We start from the raw sequence: 8,204 nt of genomic DNA on the forward strand, positions 1-8,204 counted from the left end.
AAAACTCACAATAAGAATAACAAACAATAATCTTGTTTTTCAAACTGCACCTCAATTAGCAGGAGCATTCCAGAGTTGGAAGCGTGGGAGGAGTTTCTACTCTATGCCACCCCCTGAACAGGGGAGTGCAGGGGGGAGGGGAGGAGCTTCTGGGCAGATGAAGACAACGAGCAGAAAGTCAGGGAGTTAGGAGGAGACATCTGGAAAAGATAAAAGCCACAGAACGTTAAGTATATGAATCAGGGTTCTCCTCAAGGCATTAAGCAAGGTCTTGTTAAAGATCAATCTGGGACCTTTGTTTGTAAGTTTTGGTAAATTCTTTAAAGCTTGAGTCTCAGCCTTTAGGGCAAGGTATGTCCATGTTTCTTAATCCAAACTCCAGAAACAGGAGGAAATTCAGAATCTCAAGTGGGATGTCTGTTTTACCACATAACTATGAATGTTTCTCAGAACTCTAAGGAAACTGATCTGTCCAAAGGAATTCTGTGAGGACTGAGTTCTGATACTGTTCAGTCCTATTTCTGAACATTTAGATCTAGACAAACTTCATCATATTTGAGACAAAAGTCTTCAAATTTAGCAAATACATCAACTGGTGATCCATCAGGCAAAAGCCATGGCTGGTCTTTGAACTGCCAGACAGGACCCTGTGCAGAAACTTCTACAACCTGGTGCTCTTCCAGGGCATGCACAGATGGGGTTGATCTCTTGAGGCATGCACTCATGGGGCTGGTCTACTACTCCATAAGGAGTCCAGACACGAACTGTAGGGCCTTCTGGCTATCTCTGCTCCTTTCTACTCTGAATCATAGTTTGGTTTTTCTCATTGGCAGCCTTGTTTCTGCTTTTCACCTGATGGGACAAATTTCAGAAACTGGAGAAGGTCTTTTGCTCTGAGCCTGGTTATTAAAGAGGTGGTAGCTGCCTAACTTACGATGATTGGGATTGAAGATCCTTTTGTCTGGTTTGGTGGAAAGCTGGCTTGAGAAACTGGTCTCAGAACTGGCTGTGTTCAGGAGTCTGAGTCTTACGGGCAGATGGATCATCCTCTGTTACAGAATTTGGTGGCTTACCCTGGTAGGTACCATCATGCCAGTTTTGAAGATGTCCATTTCTTCTTCTCCTTTGAATGTTTCCTGATCATATCTGTTTTAGGCAGCTGGGACAGGATATTGGGTATATACATGGGATCCCCAGGTGCTGTATTTGGGGCCAGTCACAATCCAGGTACATTCCATTCTTCTCTGGGCTTTACAAATTGAAGAATTGCAAAAATATTCTTGTAAAGTAGTTTACTGTATTTCCGATCCTCACCCCAACTCTGCTGATGATATCTTGGATCATAGTTACCTCAACATCACCCCAAAACCTCGGTTTCAGGGCGCTTATATCCTCATCTAGGTCAGTCTTGACTGCACATCTTTTCTTAACCTTCACTTTGATTGCAGCAATTTTTCCCACTGCCATGGCTTCAGACAAAGACTGAAAAGACAAAGATCTGTTCCGTTTGTACAGTCCCTCCTTTGGGCCCCTCCAAACCAGCAGCCGATCTCTGTTTATCAAGGTCCACACATTCTCCATCTTCAATTCGTGGTTTCTTTGTTCCTCCTAAAACGTCACGTCATTTTAACTTAAGCAGGTCCCTGAAGACTTGTTTCTGGGGGTGCCCTTCTGTCTTACTTGCTGAAGGTAATGTTGCACCAGGAGTCCTCCAAGTACATCTTCTCAGTCAGGGCTTCTAATCGTAGCCATGTTTTCAGGAGCTACAGCAGGACATCAACAAGTGGATGAGAAAAATACACATTATTAAGTACAGATAAGATAGAATCCAATGGGGGGGGTGCTCTCTGGATGGGTTTCCTTTCCGGTCTCCCCAACCTATGTACCTGGTCTTGACACTCTGGGGTTATTAGAATGCCTGACAATCACTTTGTTTTCCTTCACACAATCTCCTTTTCCTGGCTTCCGAATGCTGGGACATGGGTCACCCACCTCAGTGCCATCTCTGATAACAATAGGGACAGCGCCCCCCCCAAGTCTCTGAAGACCCCATACTACAAGGCCTCATAAGGGTATATGAGATAATCTTAACCAGGCCTTTCCCATCTTAAGGTCTTTTTTTGATAGAAGCATGGTCCAACATGCAGATCTACAATAAACACCCCCATCAAGAGGGATTTTCTTATAATTTCACACTGTGTCTAAAATTGGTCTCTTGACTACCTGCCCACACCCACCTAAACCTGCTTTTCTCTCTTTATTTATTTAAATTCAATTAATTAACATATAATGTATTATTAGTTTCAGAGGTTGAGTTCAGTGATTCATCAGTTGCATGTAACACCCAGTGCTCATTATATCACGTGCCCTCTTTAATGTCCATCACCCAGTTACCCCATCCCCCAACCCCCTCCCCTCCAGCAACCCTCAGTTTGTTTCCTATGTTTAAGAGTCTCTTATGGTTTGTCTCCCTCTCTGATTTCATCTTGTTCTATTTTTTCCTCTTTTGTCCTATGACCCTCTGTTTTGTTTCCCAAACTCCACATATGAATGAGATCATACACTTTTCTTTCTCTGGTTGAATTATTTCACTTAGCATAACACCCTCTAGTTCCATCCATCTTTCTGATCAAAATAATCTTCATTTTTATAAAGGTTTGCCACAAAAAAAGGGAAGAAAGAATTGTCAACATTTCAAGAAAAATCTTATAGGCAACATCTCAGATGACTTGATTAGTCAGGTTGCATTTACATGGCTAGGGAAGAATGGGATTGCAGAAGTCCAGAAAATATTTGCAGCTTTGAAAACTGCTCTCTGGGAACCCTAATAGTATTATTTTAGCTCTTTGTGTTTTTTGTTGTTTTTTTTTTTTTAAAAAAAACCTCTTTCAGGGGGTTATATGAACTTAGTAACCTCCCCCTTGCCAATGACCAGAGCAGGGTCTAACAGCCACAGATGTGGTGAGGCCAGAGCTTCATGCCCTCTGGAGGAACTTCTCATTGTGCTTTTCTGGAAGGCAACTTGGAAAAAATGCATTCTCCATCTCACATGACATTTGTGGAAAATTTTACTTAAGGTCCAGCCATAGAAAAATTAAAGAAGACATTGATCTTGAAGCCTCCAGATTCCAAGAGGGGAGGGCGGTGTGGCAGAGAACAGATGGTGATGTTCTAAATTAAAAGAGAAATGGGACGTTGTAGCGCTATGTTCAACTTGTCTATTCTCAAAATTTGTCTCACATTTTTATTCTTTAACTTGAATTTATTCTGCTGAACATCTTCTTCAATAATATCTTCAAACTTGCTAGAAAAAGCAATAGATTTTTTGTTGTTGTTGTTATTGTTCAGGCTACTCTCACTGAAACAGTCCAGAGATGATTGTATTCAGTTTTATTTTTAAAATCTCCATTTATCAAATACTAGCATGCAAAGAAAACAGATGGTTTGATTTGAGGCTTCTTTTGTTGTATGCAGGCTAATGTTTTAAACATCATGCCAAAATTTGATTTGTAATTTTAAAATTGCTGTTTTCCCAGGCTGAGCTTGGGGTATTCTCAAAATTCTCAGACAGTCTCTCATGAAGGGAAAGCAAGATTTTTGCATGTGGGCTAATTCAAGAAAAGCAAGAATGTTTAAAGGACGCATTTTTTCAAATCAAAATTAAAAGAGTTTTATTGATTCCAATGGAGGAAAAAAAAATCTCTATTTTTAGGACATATACTACCTATTTTATCCAATAGATGAATATTCAAGTTTTCACTTCTTTTTTAGTTGGTATTGATATCTCAGCATCTTTAAAAAGAAGAAAACTTAAATTTATCTTTCTAATCTTTTATCTTTTATGGTTGGGTAAAGTTTTAGAGTTTATAAAACTTGCTCATACATACTATTTCATGTTGTCTTTCAATTAACCTGCAAAAAAATTATTTTTCCCATTTACAGATGAGAAAATTGAGGTTCAAAAAAATATCTTACCTAAGGTCAAAGAACATCAGCTATGGAGTTAGGGCTAAAGTCTGATTTTTATATCCACTGCAACTCTTGCAATACTGCTCTTGCAGTACCTATCCTATGTCAAGCACCATTAGCACACTGGAAATAATAAAAGAATAATAATCATCTCAAACATTTATTGAGCACGAGGTGCCAGGTACTATCCCAAATACATGCATTGTTTCCTTTAATCTTTTCAACAAATCTATGAAATAGAAAATATTAAAATTCCCATTTTACAGATGTGAAAACTGAGGTCTAGAGACTTACAGAAGGGCATACATAGAAATAAGGAATTGTCACTTCTTAATCATTTAACAAGCACACACCTCTCTGTGTCTAGGTCTCAGTTACCTCCTCTGTGCTGGAGCCACTCAGGGAGGTGATCTCCGCAAGACGGAACCACCTCTGGAAGCGATGGCTTCCATGATATATGGCTGCTCGCTCTAGTGCCATTGCATTTTTTCATGACCCTCAAGTTGCCAAGATGCAAACCTAACTCAAAGAAGCTAAAGCAAAAAGGATAAAAGGATGTCTATTGACTCATGAATCCAAGGGAGGGCTGAACAACCAAACCACGCACCCATGAGAAGGGCAGGGATGCTGCTGGTCGCAGGCACTTCTGGAACCAGGAACTTCGGTGCTGACGGAATGCTTACCATCTCTTGCTCTTACTTCTGTGTGCAGGCTGGCATCACTCTTTGTCACTACCAATGGCTTTTTTTTTTTTTCCAAAGAGTAGAAATCTCAGTCACTGATAGCTCATGCAATTCATCTTTTGACTTTCACCAACAGAGAGTCTGACTTTCTTGGGTCTAGTTGGAACAAAATCCACAGAAGGGCTCTGATTGGCCAGGCTTATAATAAGAAGCCACCTCTGGACCAGTCCTATGTATGAACCTGCAAGAGTTGACATGTACAGCTCTGTGGTTTGTGTGCTTCACGAAGGTGCCCACCCAAAGGGCATGTGCAGATTGACATGAAGCCCATACTCTGCTCACCAAGACTTCCTGGAGAAAGGAATTCCCTTTGCTTCTCTCAGACGCTGGGGCTTGCCAAGCTGGGCGCCCACTGGGCTGAGCCCCTTTTTTAAACTGAGTTATAATTGACATAAAACTTTATACTGGTTTCAGAGGTGCAATGTAATGATAGGATATTTGTATATATTGTGAAATGATCACCTCGATAAGTCTAGTTAACATCTGTCACTATACATAGTTACGAAAATTATTTTTTCTTGTGATAAGAACTTCGAAGACCTACTCTCTTAGCAACTTTCAAATATGCAATACAATATTATTTTTTAAAAAGATTTTATTTATTTATTTGACAGAGAGAGAGGGTACAAGCAGGCAGAGTGGCAGGCAGAGGGAGAAGGAGAAGCAGGCTCCCCGCTGAGCAGGGAGCCCGATGTGGGACTCGATCCCAGGACCCTGAGATCATGACCTGAGCTGAAGGCAGATGCTTAACCAACTGAGCCACCCAGGCTCCCCTGTAATATGATATTATTAACCATAGTCATCATGCTGTACATACCATCTGCATGACTTATTTTATAACTAAGAAATCTGTACCTTTGACTCCCTTCACCCATTTCATCTCCCAATCCCCCATTTCTGGCAATCACCAATCTGTCCTTTGTATCTATGAATGAACACCCCTCCCCACCTTTTTTTTTTTTTTCACACGGAGGTATTGATTAGGCTTGTGGCTGCTCTGTGTAAAATATGACAGCTTCTGAGGAAATGATATATTTGTAGATAGAGGAAGAAAAGGGAAGTATTAATTTCAGAAAAAGAGGAGATACTCAACAGAACGCTGAAAGGAATTTAAGCCACTTGCTGTATTCAAAGGTTTCTTGCTTAGTAACAGTGAGTGGATTCTCTTTAGAAAATGATTTCTACTTCATGTAAATTTTTAAAAAACAGTTCCACAATTAAGTCATGAAAAAATGATAAATAGGGGCGGGCTATAATATGAGCAGAAACCATCGCCATTTCAAGGTCTAATAGCACGTTGGGGAGTGGCTTGTGACTCCCAGGCATTACACATCAGCTGTTTGAGGATGCAGAAACTCTCTCATAGTGGATTTCAATTAAACAATTTCATGGTTCTTATGTGAAAAGACAGTCTGACATTTAATAGAGATGCCTGATAGTCTGATAGTCTCCACTAGCAAAGTGCTACTGAAAGCAGCCCTGGTTACATTTAAATGATATTTTTAGCACCAGGTTTGTGGAGCTGCAAAAAATTTAAAACAAAACAGAAAACAACCCCCAAAACAATTCTCATGGGTCAGAGTTAAGGTTTTCTATGGAAGACAGTCATACCACCTTTACCAAGTAGGCTCAAAGCCATGGGCTATGTGGAAGTGGTAAGACAGCGTGTGTTTAAAGATGGGTGGGAAAAGGCTGGACCCAGGAGCGTGACCAGCCAGGCCCTGTTTCAGAGCAGGCCACCCCTCAAGTCCTGACACAAAGGGCCCAGTGTATTTATTCTGAGATAATCAATTCTCAACTGGCAGTCTTCTTCCCTGGGGTCACATATATGATCTCAAGAGTGTGAGCTTTGCAAACAATATCAGGCGGAATGCAGCAAGGGGAAAATCTGACATTTCAAGGGCTGTGATAACAAACTATCATTTCACCTGGTGCAGCATTTCCCCCAGCTAGAGTGGCTTTTGAATTTTAGACTATACCTGGGTGGCCGCCATTTGCTTTAGCTCCTTACTGTTCCTGGCTCTTTTCCCCTCCAGTTGATCCTTCTTTAGTAGCCCAGACTCCTATGTCTTTGATTTGCCCACATCCTCCTGCTCTTTCTTTCTGCTTCCTTTCTCTTAGGGGTCTTTCTTTGTTCAGTTAACTAGTTCAGACCTCAAGAAGTGAACAGCAGTGGAGAATTGGAGAAGTAGAAAGTTGTAACAAAGCCATTTAGGGCAAGAGTGGGGGACGCTCCCTGTCTTGATGCTCCTTCTTTCCTTCATTTCTCTTATTTCTCTATCTTCTTAGTACACTTCAGTCATCATCGCCTCTCCACTTACTCGTTTGTCTCTTTTTTCATCTTCTCTACCTATGACCAAGCCCTCCTAACACAATTTTTTTTTTTTTAAGATTTTATTTATTTATTTATTTGAGAGAGAGAATGAGATAGAGAGAGCATGAGAGGGGGGAGGGCCAGAGGGAGAAGCAGACTCCCTGCTGAGCAGGGAGCCCGATGCGGGACTCGATCCCGGGACTCCAGGATCATGACCTGAGCCGAAGGCAGTCGCTTAACCAACTGAGCCACCCAGGCGCCCAACACAATTTTTCTTGTCAGGAAAGATAACACCCTATTCAGTACATTTAGAATGCGATTATTGTTTGCTCAATTAAAACAACATACTCTTCAGCGAGGGACTGAAGGGTTTTCTCGGGAAAGGTGTGGGGTGTGTAGGAACCGTCCGGCTCCACACCCATTCTAAGGCCGCTGCCTTTCCCTGCGTGTGGAACTCGCGTTGGGTAAGCGGAAAACGGAAATGACAGCTATCATTTCCAGGTGGAAGCTTTAAGGCTGGTGCTCGCTTGGCCGGGCCCTGTTTCCCTCGGCCACTGGACTGGCCATGTTTCAGAAGATGACTGCCCCCTCAGCATGAGTCCTGGAAGGAGCATGACTTTGAGCAGAGGATACAGCTGACTTTCATCAAGCGCAGAGATAAACAAGGAACAAACCTTTCTTATTTTGTGCCACTGAGATTCTTATTTGTTACTGTAGCATAATGTTGTTAGAACACAGGAGCCAATAACAAGGAAGACAGAATGACACATTTCCTACTGAGTAAGCCTCATGGAAAATTTCCATTTCCACCATGAAATTGCAGCTTGCAACTCACTGCAATCGGGAAGGTAGGCCAGTGACAGAGGCTATTTTTAGCATTTAGCACCTTAGTTTTGCTTGTGCGTCGGACGGGAAAGAATTGTATCAAATCAATTACTGCGCTGCTTGTGATATTTTCTTCCTACTCCCTAGTCTCTGGCCCTCAGCTGGGCCAGGTGGTTCTTTACCTGTACCCTCCAGGGATAGGGACACTTCTCTCTCTTCTTACTGGTGTGATGGAAACAAGGCAGAGCTGTCCCTACTTGCCCACAGCACAGCTGAAAGCAAGCTGTATTGTAAGCAAGGCTTTACTGAGGATTTGGGGAAAATAAGGGAGATGCCCAAGAACAACTTACATT

General features: G+C 41.8%; 1 pseudogene; it reads right to left on the bottom strand.

Annotated features, from left to right (window-relative positions):
• Positions 1 to 446: 446 nt before the first annotated feature.
• On the bottom strand, positions 447 to 4,449 carry LOC110583572 (annotated as a pseudogene).
• Between the last annotated feature and the right edge of the window lie 3,755 nt (positions 4,450 to 8,204).

The sequence above is a fragment of the Neomonachus schauinslandi genome, chromosome 8, assembly GCF_002201575.2.
Source record: "Neomonachus schauinslandi chromosome 8, ASM220157v2, whole genome shotgun sequence".
Lineage (NCBI taxonomy): Eukaryota > Metazoa > Chordata > Mammalia > Carnivora > Phocidae > Neomonachus > Neomonachus schauinslandi.